The sequence below is a fragment of the Polistes fuscatus genome, unplaced genomic scaffold, assembly GCF_010416935.1.
Source record: "Polistes fuscatus isolate 324 unplaced genomic scaffold, CU_Pfus_HIC Scaffold11, whole genome shotgun sequence".
Classification (NCBI taxonomy): Eukaryota; Metazoa; Arthropoda; class Insecta; order Hymenoptera; family Vespidae; genus Polistes; species Polistes fuscatus.
The window spans coordinates 6,679,088-6,699,668 of record NW_025113009.1 but is presented as its reverse complement, the minus strand read 5'-3'; the positions used below and the strand labels follow the sequence as shown (position 1 = coordinate 6,699,668).

Here is a 20,581-nt window from a genome sequence, read left to right as displayed (position 1 = left end):
CCACGAAATTTTTTTTCCTTTTACTCTCGGCCTGCTAAAACATACCTAATTACCACGAAACTTTTAGAACCGGGTAAAACTGCGGGATTATCTCGATGATGGGAAAAAATAAAATTTCATTTTATGACTTATCTGCACGCTAAAGTATCAAACAAAATAAAAGGAATTCGACTTAATCGTCAGATTAAAATAAAGCTTCAACTTTATTCTACATTTAATTCGTTACAATAATAATCAAAAATAATTTAATAAAATTGGATTTGCGTCCAGCAAAATAGAAGACTTATGAATTTTGTAATAGAAATGAATGCAAAGTAATTCACGCGAAATGTTCCCTTACAATCATTTTCGTAGAAGCGTCAATTTGATGAAATTGATGTTAATATCAAGCAGCAACGTTGTTATTTCGAGTAAGAATTTAACCGATAACGCGAACGAATGAAAGAATAGAAAGAGAAGAATGGTAGCCGGGGTAGATTATAATCTTCTCCAACGAAATTATCGAAGTAATCGGAGCGACAACATTTTAACTCGTTCAACATTAAACGCTTCTTCATTATTTACAGTAAACGTCAATTCTTGGTGAACGCGTTTAAAAGACCGTGTAAATTTATCGATCGAGAGTTAGCGACAGGAGAAAGAAGGAGAAGTACACATGCATTGAATATATAGAATCTAGGATCTTCCTTTGGCAGAAAAGTGTAATGTTGGAAAAATCATTTCAAAAATGCATTATTCACCGAATCTTATAGATTTAGATAGATAGGTACGTATGTAGGTAGGTAGGTAGGTAGGTAGGTATATACATTTATACTAGATCCTACAGACTTTGAAATGCGAATTGAATGTGGTAATATATGGTATAATACGTTCTCTTCGTATAAGGTGAGATAACGCGTGGGAAAAAGAGATGGAGAATCTCTATGTATGTTTATCTGTGCGTATGTAAACGCGCGAGAGGAAAAGAGAGAAAGCTCGATTAAAGGGCGAGTAGAGAACTACCTGACGCTCTCTCGCTTTCCGCAAAGTCCAATTTGTTGGGACGGACGTAAGCTGATTTCGAGGTGGTCAGAATGAGTGAACGAGTGCGCGATCTCTGCGCGGCACACGATTGCCAGTAGCACCACTACCAGCAGCAGCACCACCACCACCAACAATTCTGCTCGTATTTCGACGGATTGGAATACGTTTCGGTGCCGGTAACACGTCCGGTACGGAGTTACGATCGGCAAGCGCAGTCCGACACGCTCCAGGGAGTACCATCGTTCCTCCTCGTAAACTCCAATCGGTGGCTCCATCGATCCACGACCGGGTATAGATCCGGATAGTATTTTTTCCCTACGAACAGAAGAACATTCGAAGGCGGTTCTACCAACTACGCCGACTATATTCGTTTGCTCCTCGTGTCATCGTCTTTTTCCATCTCTTGTCCCTCCTATTTTCAGTCGCCCCGAGGCTCCAAAGAGAATCAACGCGCTGACTTAATTAGGCGTCGAAGTGGAATTAGGAGTCAACAATGGAAGCTCCATTTTCCTCTCCTCGCTTTCTTCTCGGTTTTCCTTCGCCGGCTTTTCCCGGCGAAAACTTTGTCCGCTTTCCATCGATCCTTCGCTTCCACTGCCGCTACTACTATCTACTATTACTACCACCAACGAACCATTACCACCACTATTACTCGACGAACAATCCTCCAACTGTCTTTCTCTTCTTCTCTCCATTCTCTTTTATTCAAACTATTTGACACAGAAAGAGAGAGAGAGAAAATGGCGGACATTGCGTGTCGTTTCTCATTCAGCTCCCTCTTTTATCTAGAAATTACGGTTATGAGACACTCCGTACGTACATTGGTACCACTAGGAAAATTCACGAACAGACGAAAACAAGGTTGGTTCTGTCTGTCGTTCTTTCTTGCTAACTCTTTTAGATGGAAGGGAGAAAGCTGTCGAAAGTGCCGAGGTAAGCCGATTTCATGATGGACCAGGGTTTTACTCTCGTTGTTCGTTCCTGCTCAACATAGACACGAGCGAGATCTCCTTCGCGTAACGAACTACCAATCCTAAAGTCCTGAATTTATAAAAAGAAGAGACATAGTGGAAGAGAGAAATTTAAGTCTTCCGATTTTCGATTTCTCTCTCTCTCTCTCTCTCTCTCTATCTCTCTCTCTTGTACTCCCCCTTTTTTTCTTTCGACACGAGAGTGTTTTCGCATCGAGAAACGAACGGAATAAATTTCACGAGACGGCTCAACGTTATCCATCTTTTTGCTCATTCTCTCTCCCTCCCGTTGTACGAGATTCGAGGGAATTTTATAGGTGGGCGTAAAAAATCATTGAAATTCTAGTCTCTCTCTTTTTACGAGACGGCAGGGCGCGTCGAGACCGTGACGGTCAAGCTTCCTGCTTGCTACCTGCCGCTACCTGCCGCTACCTGCGCCGTGCTCGCGTGTCTACTACTACTCTCGCATGCATGTATGTCTACGTGTGCACGCGTGCGATGCTTTTTTCCCAGAGCCATCGACCGCGTTGCTACTGTTTTATAAAGCGAAACCCCAGGACTTTGACCCAACCCTTTACTCGCGTCCGGAGGGAACAAGGTGAGCTTCGAGGGAGAGGGCGCTAAAAGGGACCGCTAGTGGGCGGGCTGTATCGAAGTAAGCCGATTTTATGGCATTTTCTCGTGGGGAAATACCCACTTCGCTTTCGAACCGCATCACGAGCCGCTGACTCCGTAAGAAAAGTGACTGCCTCTCGTCCAATAGCCGTGAAGAAGAAGAAAAAGACCGAACGCGAGCTTATATCTATGCCGGACCTTCGCTATAGTTGTTTTCTCTTTTCGTTCCTATAGTTTTTTCCCTCCTCTCTATCTTTCTTTCTATTTTCGGAATTTATGTAAGACGACGAGCGATTTCGAATTTTACAGCTTCGATGCGATCCACCTCTTATCTCTCTCTCTCTCTCTCTATCGCACGCTTATACCTAGCACTCGATTTCTGCCCTGGTGGATCCGATAATTGAATTTCGCGGGCGCGGGAAGAGTCGCGGAGAGAAGTAAAACTTCTATCCTCGTAGCTGCGGTTAGAATCTTCTCTTTTTACGAGACTTTTCAACCCTCCTGACGCAACGTGCGTACTTTCTCGAAAGAATAGAAAGAGAGAGTGAGAGACAGAGAGAGAAAGATCTTTTATTTTCTTCCGAGTTTGTCGGTTATTCACGACGCTATACGTGCTGTACGATTGTCTTCATTCACCAATAGAGTCTAAGCATTTCCTTTCAAATTCTCGAAGATTACTATACATTTATAGTTAAAGTATTATTATACTTCTCTCAGCGAAACTAATACTAAACCTTAATATTGTTCGTTCAACGTGAACGATTCCCCTATCTAGTTTATCGACCTATTCAATATAACTAATCTAATTCCATCGTAATTCTGATCCATCACCTATACTATACTATATACGCGTATTATATCATAGGAAAAAATGATAATAAAAAAAAAAAAGAAGAAAATAAAAAAAACAGAAGAAATAAAGAAACAAAAGTCCGCGCGATGTGAAATCCCACCAAACGTCGAATTGAATCCGGTTGCATCAATTAAAAAACAGTAAAAAGAGTAGAGAGCGAGTGGAATGATAAGAGGGGAATCGGGGAAGGGGAATCGAGAGGCGGATATTCGAGGACGATAGGATTGATCGAGAACGGAGAGGAGATGGTCGAAAATTCGTTATAATTTCACGCTGGACCGATCGATACCAATCGTGAATCCCATCACGGAATATCAGATTACCGTTTCGTCGTTCGCAAAATAACGATGGAGCGAGAGAGAGAGAGAGAGAGTGAGAGAGAGGGTAGGGCGAGGGGTGTGGAGAAAGGAAGAGAGAAAAAGAAGAAATAATAGATGGAATAATGCTAATCGCATTGATATTCGGCTCGATTGATTTCCCCTTGTCGCGTCAAACGGGAACGCGTTCGCGAGCGCGAGATAATAATAAGGGAGGAAAAATCGACAAGATGGTGAAAGAGAAAAAGGCGGGGAAAATAAATCCGCGAACGACGATGATCCGTTCGCAGAGTCAGCGCGATCGAGTCGAGCGCGTAACTATTGCTCCAGTGAAACGACGTGGCGACAGAAGGAAAGAGAAAAAGGGACAGATGAATGAATGGACGGATGAAAAGAGAAAATGAGAATCGGGGAGAAAGACAAAGTTGTCTATCCAAACCAAAATTAGAATTTCCAGAGAAGGGTGTCGTGCGAGAGAAGATAATGCAGAAAATGTGAAATCTGGCGTTGGAGTGAATTAATGATGCTGCTCGAGGTAGAAAGAGATGAAGGAAGGGTAACGCAGAAGATACTATTAAAAATCGTGTCGAATCTAGCCACCAACCATCGCCGATGGTGAACATTTTTTTACATACTCTTCTTCTTTTTCTTTTTCGTTAGTTTGCTAACATTCATGCAACTTTCCTCTACAAATTTTCAACGTAACGACTGGACTATGGAAGCATTCGCCGTCCGAGGAGAAATCTCATCTAAGTTTCTAAGATAATCGCGAGCTTCCAAATTGGAAGTCTCGTAATAACAGCTGCTTGATCGCGGTAATTCTCGCGCAGAAGCTTTACGACTAACGCTTTAATCCGATCACTTTGTTTCTAATGAAATGCAAATGCCTATATGACGTTGATTTTACTACGATCGATGAAACAAAAAAACAAAACAAAAAATCATTATTTCAAATAACAAACGTCTGTGTCGCGTTGTAATGAAATTTAGCTCGAACATATTTTTACGCGATATTTTTCTACAATCCCGACGATAAAAAAGAAAAAAAAGAAACACATAAACGAAAACAAAGACAATATGTTAAACAGAGTTTTGGTTGCGCTGAGAGAAATTTCGTTTAACGGGTATGGATCATCGCGAACGCATATTTGCAACTTGCCGGAAGAGCCGCAAACAATCAAGCGTCCCGTCGGTGGGAACAACCGCGAGTAGTACCACTTGTCTCGTCAGCGGAGAATTGAGCGAGCCATGTATGTCGCTCGAATCTCGACCAAATTTTTGGCCGACCCTCGAGTATGCTTGACATCGCGTACTCGGATGGATCAACGTTCGTAAAGCGTGATGATCCACGCTACCGAATACCCTCAATGAATCTGTATAAACCACCAAATTTGAATTGAGATCATTCGTCTATCGCTTAATCTCTACCATATATCTATTTATCTACTCTTCTTTGTTTACAGATTATTGTTGTTGAATCTTGACGCTTTTCGAAAAAGTATCTTATCGATCGATGCGAACAAATTCTGTCGACAAGTTGAGAGCACCTTCCTACCCACTTTTCTACCCACCTTCCTTCCAACCTTCCTACCTACCTACTCGCCGACTCGAGAGAAATGGATTTCGCGATTACTCTGGATATACGAAGCACCGATCGTAAATTCGTCGAAGTAAGAACACTCTGCGTTAAACGAAACGCATCCACGGAATAAGATCGAATAGACGATCGATTTGACGTTCTCTCCCTCTCGGTTTTCGAGAAACTTCTTAAATCATCGTAACCGTCGTATAAATCCATTCGTTCCTGTCGTTGTTCCAAGAGAACACGATTTCATGCTATTCGATTTGAATATTTAAGTCAACTCTCTCTCTCTCTCTCTCTCTCTTTTACTCTCTACTTTTATCGATACGTGCATAATACTTGTTCACTAAAGGAAATAAAACTCGAATCGACTCTACGTACGAGAATCTCGATGAGAAGGGTTCAGCATTTTCTAATCACATTTAAGAGCCATACTTTTCCCAACATACATTCATTCGACTTACTAATTATACTTCCACTTAGAAATAGTCCAATAAAAGGAATTCCCTTTTCGTTGGCATCTCGGTTATTTTACCTGAAACAAAAAGAAAACGAAACTACATGAAATAATAGTTGGAAAAATAAAAGTAAGATAAAGAAATTTGAGATTATTCGCTTTAGGATAACGTCAATCCCAAAACGATTTATTCTTTTATCTTATCGCTTAGTTTTCTCTTGAATTTTGAAGAAATAGGGGATGAGGAAAAGGGGAGAATAAAGAAAGAAAAGGAAAGAAAAAGAAAGAAAAAGAAAAAAAAAAAGAAAGAAAAGTACTAACGTGGTACGTGAGAAAAGGAGATCTCGAGTACAATTAGGCTGGCACCCTAGGGCGCAGTTCCTCTCATACTCGCCGTTCCTGTGCCGAATTCTAAAGCCCTCTTCCTCGTGGATCGAACAGTTTTCTCCGTATAACTGGAGAGGGAGAGAAAGCAGTCGCGTTTACCCTTGGGGCACGAGAGAAACCAGGTTCACCATCGAAATCGTCCTGTGCCGAAGGCTGAAGGGAAGGGACGAAAAGAAGAAGATGAAGAAGAAGAAGAAAAAGAGGAAGAAAGTCAAAGAGGGGAAAACTAGGATCGCGGTTCTGCCACCGGCAGACTGCCATAATTGCAGCGAATTAAATTCGTTTCTCTCTCTCTCTCTCTTTCTTTCTCTCTCTCTCTCTTTCTCTCTCTCTTTCTTTCTATTTTTCTTTCTTTTTCTCGCGACACCCGACGGAAATCACTTCGCTTCTACTCTCTTGCGTCATTATTTTCCACGATTGCACATCGCCTTCCAGATTTCACGTACTCTGTCTACCTGTTCTCCCTAGCTTCGTTAACGAACTTCGTCAGGTTCATCGAGTTTTTGTTAACGATCCGGAGGACAGTGGTTTTCGTTATACCAAAAAAAACTTCCCAAAGAGAGAGAGAGGGAGAGATAGAGGGTCTAACCTTTATTTTTTTTTCCTCCGTTTTTTCTACTTTCATAATGGGAACGAGGATATGTCTACAAAGTTACAGTATTTTATAATTACGATTGATATCTATGAATATCGTTGAACTCTTAATAATTAATTGAAACTTTCGTCTAAATTAGAGAATAATTACATTATTATACAAAATATTTCAGAAAAAGTAAAAAACATTTTAGAGAATTCAATAAAAAAAATAGTTTATACAAACTTATGCCTTATTTAATTTGTTTTTCTCTCTCTCTCTCAAGCAGTGGAAAATTTTATTATCGATTTTATCCACTTTCTCGCATAGAAAGATCTTAGAAATGTTCACATTTCTTCTTATCTTATCTCACAAAAATATGATCGTACGATGGAACAATACCTACTTGGTCTCATTTATGAATTTTTTCCTCGCAATCAGGTAACTCATTGATCGATAATCAACGTTTAAACTAACGTTCGGTAAGTGATGTTCTCTCTCTCTCTCTCTCTCTCTACCTATCTCTTCCTGTCTCTAATAGTACTTCAAAAGTTTTAACCTATTTCTTTGAAAGATTCGTATCTAATGATTCGGAAGAAATTTTATACCCTCGCAAGGGTAGGAAATTTCAAATGGCGAGTTTCCATCGAGAGTAAAGTTTTGATAACTACGATTTCGATGGCTCGAACGCGGTCTTTTCAATTAGCGAAACGGTATAGATTTTGTACGGGAAATGAAAAAACAATAGCCGTCAGGGATTTTCATTACATACACATACATCTACGTATGTGCATGTACACGGACGCATACATACAGGTGAGAGTATATACGTGAGATAGAAAGCGTCCAATTTCATGAAACTGGTTGTACTTTTTTGTTGGAATGTCGGCTGGGTAGCCATCGTGTGGGATTCTAAAAGGGTTCCATGCCTAACAAGGACTAATCTTGTTAAGGATCACGAAATCGGCTTGTGTGTTTTACAAGTTAAGAATTAGACTGATTAGCGAAGAGTCGAAACTCGTATCGCCGAGAATTGCTCAAATTCCCTTTCTATCGTTTCAACGTTTTTTTGTCTCGATTTTTCTTTCCAATTTCTTTCTACCCTATTCTTTTCTATTTTTCACGAAAAGAAACAGAAATTTCGAAATAACGAAAGCGCACTATCCATCGAGATAATTTACCTGATATTACCTTTCTTTCCTTCTCTCCTTTTTTTCTCGCAAAGCTTCTTTTTGCAAGGATTAACGAACGCATAAACGACGACGAGTATATGGTCGACAATAAAAATACGCTTCGAGGATAGCAGAGAGAACTAGTGTGTGTGTGTGTGTATGTGTGTGTGTGCGTTCGAGAGAGAGAGAGAGAGAGAGAGAGAGAGGGAGAGAGAGTATATCCGTGCGACGGGTGATAAATTATACATTATCGTAAGTGCACCTAAACGTATAATGCGCATAAGTAGCGAATAATTTATGTTCGTTGCATCCAACGGCAGAGGCGAATAATTTATCGCCCATCACGCACCTGCTTCTCGCGCCCCACGCAATAATTTCACGCGGGTGATTCTCCTAATGATCGTGATCCTTGCAAATTCGTGTGACGACAATAGGTACATACACATATGCTGATTTGCATTTATATACATTATAATATTTCGCATAAATACATATGTATTTTGTGTTTTTTCTTCTCTTTTTTTTTTTTTGGAGACAACAGAGAGAATCTCTCGAATGCAAAGGTTTAAATTGTTTGATTAAAAATCATAGAAGAAGAAGAAAAAGGTTTAGAAAAAGTAGACCGATATCGAGACGTTCAAAGTTCCGATAAATGTTTTCTTTAGCACCTATTCTCGACTTCATCCCCCTGGCTCGAAGAGTTAACCGTTGGAGAATCGACGAGAAGATACGTAGCACGTTACACTCGACGCGATCCATCAGATACAAGCTCGAAAGTTCCTCGATAGCGCGTCGTAGAAAGATTCCAAGCTTGAGAAATGTTCGAGGAAAGGGAGAGGTAGAAATAAGAGGAGGAAAACTCTTCTCCTGCAAGTTGAAGACTAGGAGGTTCTACGGAAGAAAGACAGAAGGATGGAAGGCTTTAAGAAAGCATACAATGGAGCGAAAGAGAGTGAGAGAGAGAGAAAGTCAGAAAAAGAGGAAAAGAGGAAGATAAAGGGAGTGAAAAGAAGAGAAAGTGAGACAAAGAGAGATAGGAGGTAAAGAGGCTGGGTGGAAACAAGTGACGCCATGAATCTTACGCGGAAAAGGGAGTCGTTGGGTGTTTCTTCTTCCATCTCGTTGATTCCATGCGTTCCCCGCCTGCACCACGTGTTTCGAAACGATCCTACGACAACGACGACGACGAGGAGGAGGAGGAACGAAGCAAGAGAGGGACGAGTATCGTGTCTGATCCACGAGGACCATTAATTTAACGGCTGCGAGACTCGGGAGGGAGATACAACACGGATGCGCACACTCGAGCAACTAATAAGCTCGTTGTTGTTTCCCTTCTCGGTAACATACGTTTGCGCCGACAAGACATTTAAAAATAATTCTAAAAAAAGGGAGAGAGAGAGAGAGAGAGAGAGAGGGAGAAATTTGTAGAAAATATTTGTCGACGAATACGATCATCCTAAAGACGAAAATCACCTTGGCAGATCCCTCGCGAAGATATGGAACATGGAAAGATCTGTTTGGTTGTAGGAGCGAGGAAGGGACGAAGGGACGAAGTCACTCGAGCAAGCAGGAAATTACACGTCCTTCCGTGCTGGTAGGAGTTTCGCGAGGGGTTGCAGCCGTTCGGCGGCTTGACGCAACCCTGACGCGCCTTACCGTGCACAAGTCAGGTTCACCCTCTTTATCTTTCTCTCTCTCTTGTTTTTGCGCCTCCTATCGCTTCGTAGTCCTGTAAATTATTATTCATTTAAGGCAGGAAGTCGAAAGGGCATTCCATGCTTGGGTAGACTATCTCTAACCCGACGAATATCTACCCTCATCTCAGTACTCTACTTTTATTTTTTTCTTTTCTTCAGATAAAGAACATAGACGAGATGTGAAATTAAATTCAATCCATACGAGTGTCTTATTAATCGATAAGCGACGTTTATTCCAAAAAATCGACAATTCTTTCGATATCGACATCTTCTTTCAACGAATTTGACGAAGGCGATTCGGAAAAGTTAAATCATGCTGAATCGAAGTTTTCTGTTTTATAATATATAGATATACGTGGGGGTTGTTTTAAAAATATACTATGTCGTTTGTATAGAAATATCGACATTTCTATCAGCAATCTTACTTAACGTCTACGGAAATTGCTCACCGAACGGTCATGCGTTACACCTTAGGATATTTAAGATCGTTCATCATAGATTAAAGGCATGGACGAAGTGGTAAAAAATGTAAAGTAAAAAGTTGACATAAAAGGACACGAGGTTGTAAAAGCAGCTTACAAAGTAGAGACTCGAGCCACGCTTCAAAGCAGACACGGTAAAACGCCATCGTGAGTGGGATATGAAATTTTTTCTTTTCTTTTTCTTTTTCGACAAAGTCATACAGAGAGTGAGAGAGAGAGAGAGAAAGAGAGGGAGGGAGAGGGAGAGAAAGATGGATCGCAACGCGAGATTAATTATTATAAAGCTAATACAGTTTAATAAAATATCCTTTACGTGTTTTTGTGCACGTAACGAATTGTTAATATTATTTATTACCCCGTATTCCTTGTTCGTTATATATAATTGTTTTCGTAAAGATTCGAAATACTGTCCACTCCCCGCAGATTATTTCTTCGGTAGGAAAATATAAATGAAATTAAGTCGTGCTTGGTCTCGGGTAGAATAAAATCAAGTTACCGATGGTTGCGCGTCTACTACTGCCGAGACTAATCCACCCGAAAATCCTAGTTTTGTTTTGCAAGTTTAAAATATTCATGGAAATTCCGTGCTCATAATGAATCCAGAGTTTCTCGAAATTCCGCTAATAAACTTAGAAACTCGTGCGCGTTCCGAGAACGTCGAGATTAGATGGAAGTTAACGAATTTATTAAACGGGAAAATTGACGAAAATGATGGAACGCAATGTGCGGGCAAAACGGAAATACCCTTTCATTTTACGCCCGACAAAATACGTCCCAGATGGGAAGTCCCTTTTTGGATATATAACAAAAGATGACAATTGAGAACTTATGTATCTATAGAAAGTCACGTTTTAATCGGACAAGGTAATTATTTTATCGAAATTATTAATAGTACTACCTAAAAATCATTTGCAAATATTTGTATTTTGTTTGATTTTGTATTCCCGGATACTCGATACTCTCTCCATTGACTAGAGTCATTAATTATATCGTAAAACAGGATACCATTGTATAAGATCGAAAACAATTGAATACATTAAAAATGGATCATTTCAACGGGACGCCATTGTGTATCATCAATTAAATCGAAACTGTCTACGTAACTATCGCAATAATAGATAATGATTACGTCGTTGTGTCAGCGTATAAAAATAAAGGAAGAGAAATTAATTACAGGCAAATATCGATATGTTTATTAATTTGATCGTAACGAGAAGAAATAGAAAAATAAGATGGATGGTGGACGATAAAGAAATGTCGATAACACGGGGACGATCATTTCCAGCATAACTTGTGCGCGTAAACCGCAAATCTTCCCTTTGAACTTTTACGATTGAATTCGTGTTATTTTCTTTTCTTTGAAACGTTTTAAAGGTACGAATTTAAATCGACAATTTGAAAGGAATTAGAAGGATTTAGAGATATTCTCGTCGTAATTCGAAGATAATTCCATTATCTTCTATATGATTCTTAGATATAGGAACACAATACGCTTAATATTATATTGAAATATGTCGAGTTAACTGTGACGAGAAGGTTCGATAAATCATATTTAGGAGCGAGATAGATGGGAAATGTGATTTTGGAGTTGTTCGATATAACTCGTAAATATCGCGTAATAGTATTATAAATCACAATACGTAACGGATGAGTCCTCGAAATAAGTTGAGATTTATTAAAATTAAATTTGTCCATGCATTTCTATGCTTATGTATCTATAGTCGATACATACTTGTAATACTATCTAGAAATTTCGATCTCGTATTTTCTACTCTTCCGAGTCAGTTTATATTTGCCTACTAAATTCTCAAACTACTATCGAGCTTCTTTATAGGTATACACATATACGTATCGTCTATGTATTTAGTCATATCTATATACGTGTTACATAGATAGATATATAACTTTGCCGACTTTAATGGATCTAAGCTCTGGAAATCGTTATCGGATGGAGTTCGTATCTCAAGCTCGTAGACTTCTGCTTTGGTAATCGAGACCTTCTGGTGACCCTCGATTTATGACTCGATCGAGGAATATCCGGACGTTCGAATACGACTAAAACATCCCTTCTTTCTTCTTATATCTTATAACCATAAATTTCATGCCTTAGGAATAAACGAGGAGAATCAATGATTTCAAAGTAAACTTTTAATCCATCAAACGAATGTCTAGAGAAATATTTTCCCATGTGAGTTATGTGCCCAGAGTTCGGTTGGTCGAATATCTGCGAACTTAAATTCTTCACATGAATTTATCCAGCAAACATACTCTTACTCGCTCGACGAAACACTCCTCTTATATTTGCCGATGTCACGTAAACAAGCTTAGCAAATATAGAATGCATGTCGTAAGTTATAATTATAACTCTGTCGAGCTATTCGGTTGGTCGACTTATTTGGACACGTCGATATTCGATACACATTGGATATTCGATAAACATTCAAATGTCATATTGTTATGCAGAGATTTTTTCAACAAAAATAACAGATAATAGGAATTTTTTAAGTGAAACTTTTAGCACACAGTTAAATCTATGCATTACAAATATTTCATATTCCTAGCAAAGTAAATTTAACTTGTAGTATACGTTAGTGCTTATTTTTCTAGTTAAATTAATGTATATGCTACATATTTATATAAATATATATCTATCTTTCTTTATTTTATTTTCTCTTTTTTTACGTAACAACGAATCTTGTGCTTTTATCGCGAATACGGAATTTCATTTGTCAAATATACCGCCTATTCTTCGAATGAATCGTAATTATACTTTTCCCTATAGATTTCGTAGTACTATACGATACTTACATTTGGAGAAAAACGAATACTCTCGACACGACTATACAAGCGGAATACCATTTTTACAAATTATTCTTCCACTCTTTCTCGTTTCGCATTGTTCCAGAAGAGGCACATTGTGTCCCAGGATATAATAAATTATTCTTCTCGTCCTTCGTCGTTTTATCCCACGGTACACTGTATCATCATCTCCGTTGAAATTCCATCTTTCTCTTTATATTCTTCTTTTCTATACGTACTTAGCACCAATTAATAGCCATAATTCAAAATGTTTTAGAGTAAGTTGTCCGAATAAAGAAGAAGGAGAAGAAGAGGAAGAAGAAGAAGAAGAAGAAGAAAAGGGAAGAGGAGAGGAAAGGAAAGATTTTCGACAGAACGAGGTAGAATTCGACGATACTTACACGCTCAGAAGAGAAAAGCACTCGAGATAGGCGCGGACCGTCTAGGAAAATACTCTCGAACGAGCTGCGAGAAGTTGGAGGGTACTACAAGAAGAAGAAGTAGAAGGAGGAAGCATAAGATTGTGGTCGTCATCGAGCAATAACGACTTTCCATAATGGTTTTCCATAATGGTTACCGCGCCCACCTTCCCTTGCTTCCTTACAATTTTACCGCAGTTTTCCTACTTACTTTTTTCTTCCTCCTGCTTACCAATAGCTAATTATACCATCGGAGAAGAAGTTACGTATCTACACGACGATTATCCTTACGAAAGGCAACAACTAAATATATGAACGCACACAATGATCTCGATAAATAAAAATGACAATGGATCGTAAGCAATTTGTTTGTCTTTTCTTTCTTATTTTTATTGAAATCGTAAGGAAGTTTGCAAAGCAGATATTTTCCTTGACTGAAAACTCTTTCAACCTAGGTTCATCCTTTTTCATAGAACGTCCCCTTGGTAAAGCTTATTACCGTCTTATTATGAAGCAAAAAGATACAGCGAAGAGTGATCGCTAACGCGAGTGCTTTGGCCAATCAAAGTTAAGCCACTATTCAACTACTTTGCAGAGTTCCTAATAGCCGGGCTTATCCAGCCACGAAGTGAACCATCAAAGATGAGATTAATTCGATCGAGTGTCCTCGTAAATTGAAGAAAACTGATTTTCTCTCGAAAGATTCCACCTGCCGTTTTCTCTCTCTCTCTCTCTCTCTCTCCTTATCGAAAACTTTGACTCGGAGAGAATCTTTCTTACAATTAGTTGGGAAACGATCGGCGAAATTTGACTATATTTCTCAACGGTTTTTGTAAATAAAATCTAAAAAGAGAAAAGGCAGATAATGAAAGAGGGTGAAAGAACGGAGATCGGATCAATCTTGAGAAAAGCCGCGAGCATTTATCCACTTACACTCGACGACCCGTCCGAGCACTTTACAACTTCTTAATTGCGGGTTCTTCCGTTAGTGAGTAGTAGCTAAAGGCCGATTAAGAACACGACAGTATCGACCAAGTATCGCGATAAATGCTCGTCAAATAATTTACCGCGGCAAACGGTCTGCTAGCTAATTATTTCGCAGTATACTACACGAGAATGAAAAGTTGACTAAATCGCGACTGTAAATTACGTACGTTTGACTTTTATGTTCCTGCGTATGTACGCATGTCATTTAACTTATAAACACGGCTTCGCGCTCGTGTATAAGCTACGAACGTCGTAGGATTTACTTTTGATCGATGAATTTAATTTGATTCAAACGTAGAAAATTATGTAACAAATTATAATTTGTTAAAACTTTATATGAAATATTTTTTACGGTAAAATTGAGAGATTATTGAAATGCGGTATAACTTAAATAATTGATATGAAATTTAAAACGATATGTTTAAATAACTATGAACGCAACGATGTTACCAACTTTGTTAAGCATTCCATAGAAATAAAAGTTAACGAACGAGGTTTGAACTCTCTTTTTTGAAGAACATAATCGTCCGTAACGAACAACGAACAGGAGTATATACGAAGTTAAACTATTTCCGAGTAGCGATCAAGTTAAGACAATTTGCATGTATATGCGATATTTGAACGTAACATTTGGGAACACTGTGCTTATCGAAAATAATACTAAAACTATATGCACGCATTGTTCGTTCTAAGCAGGATACGTTCGCGTTACGCTCTTTCGACCATTCACTTTCTGCGCGATTATATTTAATACGAGAGAGATGAAGCGAGTTGTTGGAGTTTAATCGGGACTCGTCCGCAGAACTTCCTGGTATGCCCCGATGAAGTTCGCGATTAAAAATAAAATATAAAATACGTATAAGCGGATGTCTGTGAGATTGTCAAAAAAATAATCAGAAAAAGTAATAAAAATGAAATCTAATAAAAATAGAAAGAGAAAAAATAATCAGTAAAAGAAATAGAACGTAGTCAAAGAATGAACAAAATTATTCTCCGAAATGCGTAAAATTGCTCTCTCGTGCGAGCTATGTCGACGTAACTAGAATTTCATGATAATGATGCTGAGAATCACGGGGAAAGAGACAACGTGGAGGGGGGTGGAGAAAACGAGGGAGGAAAAATCGTATAAGGTCTGGCACGCACCATTAGCGAAACGAAAAAGAGTTAAAAGCTCGGGCACGTACTCGAAGCGTTAACAAAAGTATAAATCGTTAGAGGCATTTCTCAAGTTATCCGTCGTCGTGGGTGGTCACTTTAGTTTGTAGCCCACTCGAAATTCGGTGAGCGCCAAGTGTAATCGTTACTCCATTGCTCGGAAAAGAAAGAAAGAAATAAAACATTGGCGCGAACGTTTTCGAGTGGAAGAACATTCGCGGCCCAAAGCGTGTCTCGAGTACTTGTACCATCTTGGAGGTTAGTCTCGAGTTGGGAAAGCACAAAGTGCGTGTCCGTGTCAACCTTCCTGAATTTCCAACAAACTCGCACTCTGATTAGGACGACGATCATTCAAAATGCCGATATATCTCATTTCCAATTTTGCCTTGATTAAATAAATCATTTAAAAATATAATTAATGAATGTGTTTGTTCAACGAAAAATTACACTTAGTTAGTTGCTTTTCTCTTTTCCGTAAGCAAAACAAAATAATAAGTGCATACGCGCAAACATCGAAGTTGAGAACCCTTGGCGCGCTTGTTTCTCGCGGATTTTCATTTCATCCATTTCTTTTTGTTTCGAGGGTGATCGCCGGCCCGTAAAACTTATGCAAGCAGCGAGCTTGCCGTAGTAGTACATGCGAGTGTTTATTCGGGAAGTGCAGTGGAAAAAGTCTATGCATAGTCGGGCGAGTTCCTGCGCCAGAAACGTCATGTTCAACGTCAAGTCACCCGGAAAATAGGCATCGAGTAATCGCACCTCCATCGATATACAAAAACGCTTTTATTTTTAGAACCGCGTTTCCATCGAAAAAGAAGCACGCGACAACTCACGATTATCGAAATTAAATATTGAATCTAGCAAATAATCGCTTTTGTTTCGTCCCAAAGAATCGACCGTGTACGACGATGTCTCCCTGTCTTTTTATTTATAGTTTATTGTTGAATCGATGAACCTATTTAATCCTATCGATCAAATGTAAAGCGACATTTTATTGTTTCAGCAAACATTCAAATGAATGAAACACGTAACAAACGTCATTATTATATCTCATCGAAGATCGCAAGTGCGTGTCTATTCGCATAATCGTCGATAACGTGTATCTACGTGGCAAATTGTAGCAGAGATCCTATAACGCGAGGTCTCTATCAGAGGATTAGTAAGGAGAGATGGTGGAGATGAAGGAACCATGAGTAGTGTCTATTGGATAGAAACGGTAATAGTGAAGGCACGATAGAGGAGTAAAGGCTCGGCAAATAGAGTCGTCAGACGAGGCTGCATCGAGGCCGTGGAATTATTAATTTTAATTATACAACTCGAGGCGGGCGAGCTCTGCGTCGAGCGCGTCGAGCGCGTCGAGAAGCCCTGCCTTACGTAATAAACTTACAGCAACACTACCGGCCTCTCGCTTCTACCCATCCCCTGCTAACCTCGCACCACCAACTCCACTTGCCATCATCCATCCGCAGCAGCATTACGTGGGTATTGATTAAACGCAACACATCCCCTCCCTTCCTACTACTACCACCAAATCCTCCTCCACCGGACCGACACCTCTGCGGGGGTTGCTTACTACCACCACCAACGAAGGGCTTCGAGTCGGCCGGCAATTAATATTATTTATCGACGTCTTAATCGGCTGGCCGCATCTAACCGCTACCTCCAACCCCTTGGGTTTTCAGCCACGGGGGTTCAACCGGGGAAAGACGAAAAGAAAAAAAAGCTAAGCTCGTACTTCCTATGATCTATCCTGTCATATTCAGCTTTTCGTTGCGTGACTATTATCCTTTTCTACTACTATCCTTTCCCCTCTTATCTTATATTCTTCTTTATTCCTTTTTTTCTTCAAATCCATTTTCCCCCTCTTCCTCTCTCTCTCTCTTTTACTTTGTTTCTTCTTGAAAAGAGTTTTTCTAGCCACGCGATCGCTTTACGCGTTAACCTTTAACTCTTGACTATTGCGGAAATGCAATAAGAACGACTATCACGAATGAAATTGTTTAGGCGTGCTTTTAACTCTCCTTTGATCTTATATTACAAGTCCTGCCTTTTCAACATGTTATCTATCGTCAGTTATACCGTTTGATATATTTTGTTCTTACGCGTAAGAAACAATGAACCTATTATCGATAAAAGAGCCAGTTATTCGACAATTTCGCGAATTATCAGGATACTCTATACTTTGACTAAATGATCAGAAGTTAAACTGCAACATCTATCTATCTTAAATTGAGACTAACGATGAACTTGAGAGCGAGTATAAAGTAGGTAATGATGAAATTACGAAAGAATGTAAGAAGAGGCAACGGAGCTCTTCGAACATCTTTTCTTTGATCTACTTGGCGAAATAGTTACATACGCTTTTGCTCCCCCTTTTACTTTTCCTCCTTTACTCTTTATTCCGTCTTTACTAACGCATAACTCTTTGCGATTTTCCTTATCATTAAAAGGAAACTCTAACGTGTACGGCAAGCGTTAATTATGCTAATTGTTCTGAATTATTTCCTTTGGATGAAGATAAATTTGAATACAAAAAAAAATTCCTCGATTGTATATGGAAGAATGAACAAAATAATTAGACGACATAAATGATTCGATTTAATCTGTAGAGTACTCGCAAATAAACACGATTCTCTCCATAACTCATTCGTAAGAGACGTTTTCATCATATAAATGATCATTCACGTTGATGGTAGACTCTTGAAATAACGAAGATACTCGAGAAAAGCTCGTAGAGATGACGCGTATGAAGGTACATCAGGAATAGAAGAGAAAAAGAGAGGGATAGAGGAGAAGAAAAAAAAAAAATAAAAAGAAGGAAAAGAAGAAGAGCACGGTGTCTTGACTCTGACTTCATCGCGAAGAAGGTTTAGGAAGAACTTTAACGATGTTGTTTCGCATAGCAAAGTGAGTAAAACTTACCTACGTAATTCTCATGAGAGTAAACAGGTCGTGTATGCATCTTATTGTTAGTTGGAGAAATCGATATTAATGAAATTTCTGAAGTATTTGAAAAGGGTCGTTAAAAAAATTGGATAGGAAGAAACATAGGATTTTGTACTGGAGGAAAACCGAACAACTTCTGAAAGCATGTTTTCCTCTTTTCTTTTCAGCTCTCTGTATACCATCGGACTTCTCTGACAGCTCGTCGATATAGACTGCTCATCGTTATCCACGATTCGAATAGCGCGGTCGAGACGAAACAATAAAAGCTCTTACACGTGCATGATCATTCAACGTTTGGCTGGAGGGAGAAAACACACCCTCTCCTGTATTTATATACTATACACTATATACGTACGCGTATTATCGAGTGTTCAGAAAATAACAATGAGATTTACGATCGATTCGTACGTGCCGGACGAGAAAAGTACGAGTAAGAGAGATAAATAGATGTACGGTTGAATAGACAGACAGGGTGGACCATTTATTCGATTTAAATGAAAATAATCGTATACCCCAATTGCTTACGAATTTATGAAATTATAATACTCGTTGTTAAGAATATTTCATCGTTTTAGAATTTAAACGTTTATACATATATTAATACATAATTAAAAGGATTCAGTTTTGTATCACGTATCTACTACATTTTATACACGTTAACAACTATCGCTGTATATATAAATAAGGCAGGAAACATAAAGTTATTCTAAAATTCCTAATCCTCTTAATCAAGAGTGATTAACGGTAATAAGAAAAGCATAGAAGTAAGAAGAATTGAACAGATGCTCGAGTACACATGTATGTGTAGAGATTGAAGGCGCGTCGAAGGCGCGTCGGAGGCGCGTCGGAGGCGCCAAACTCGAACGTGGCGGTCCTGTCGAGCGGCGTTGGTGGTTGTAAGGGCTGAGGTGGCGAGGGCGAACGCCACCCTTTCAGCCGGCTGCCGGATAACAAATGGCCACGCCGCCCCTGAAGGACAACGGAGCGTTGTGTCGGTAGTTCGGGCGTAATTCTGCGCCCGGACGACAGGGCCGTAAGTCACGGGCTCAAACGAAGCGGCTAGGTATTAATTAGAGTTTCAGGCTGGGAACCGCGATCACTTATCACCAGGTCCGACCTAATCTGCCGCCAGTCTCCCCACCAACACTCTCTTTCCACCGGATTCGAATTTTCCCTCTCTCTTTCTCTCCCACCGATTCTCGCCCTCTCGAGTTAACGTCGGCACAGTCAAAAGGCAGCGTTAGCTTAGAGTGGGACAACTTAAACCACCTGATTGATGCCACTTCGATCGCTAACGAGTCTCCTCGATAGATCTTAAACTATTGCTACTCGAATATTTAATTAATGTTTCTAAGAACTTCGAGAATAGGAGTATGTGTTTTAGTTTTGAACGAGCAAAGCTAAACTATCGATGGAGTCTACAAAATTGTTTCTCTTCTTGTTCAGGGTTGCACCGTTGTTTTATCAGTGCTTTTCTAGGGTTTTTTTCACGGTTGCATAAGGTAAGATACTCTACATTGACCGTAACATATATATTACATACACGTGTGTTAAAGAAGAAGAAGCGAAGGAATGTTTGATCGCGAATACAATTTTGCATTTTCAACGCGGAGTGGTCTTGAGGAACTTTAAACGTAGACGGGGCAATTACTTTTACGAGGTGGTGGGTTCCGCAATAAGAACACGTGTAAATATATTTTAGACTCAGGAGGCGAGTAAAAAAGTGCGAGCAAGAGAAAACGGCTACGTGGAGGAACATAAAACTCCATTTTAAATGGGCACGAAGTTGACAAGTAAATAAATAGGCTCGCATAAAAAGCTTTTAACGAAAACACGCCGGTGGATACAGATTAATGATTTACATATATTTTCTTTGGATAAAAAGAGAAAAAAAAAGAAAATAATCGAAGGAAAAAATAGCAAAGTGAAATTTGTGACGAGCATGCTCGTCAATGCGGTTCTTACAATTGGTTGATAATTAATTGATTAATTTAATCACCAGAATCCCGTTTGAACGAAAGCTAACGAGCGAGGCTATTATTAATCGGTTCATTAATTCCTACTAATTTAAAATTTTCAACCCAGCTGGATATAACCTGACGTTTCCTCCAATATAATTTTCGCGATTTCACTGTAAAATTATCG

At 39.4% G+C, this 20,581-nt stretch overlaps 1 protein-coding gene across 11 annotated transcripts in view; it reads right to left on the bottom strand.

The window, feature by feature from the left end:
* LOC122526224 overlaps positions 1 to 20,581 on the bottom strand; it is a 218,115-nt gene that overhangs the window by 108,452 nt on the left and 89,082 nt on the right. For 2 of the 11 annotated variants that reach the window (XM_043649478.1, XM_043649479.1), the window contains one exon: positions 5,826 to 5,896. The exons of the other annotated variants lie outside the window; for them this stretch is intronic. The gene's annotated coding sequence lies outside the window, so the exon portion shown is untranslated. The remainder of the gene's footprint in view (positions 1 to 5,825; positions 5,897 to 20,581) is intronic. 11 annotated transcript variants of the gene reach the window in all.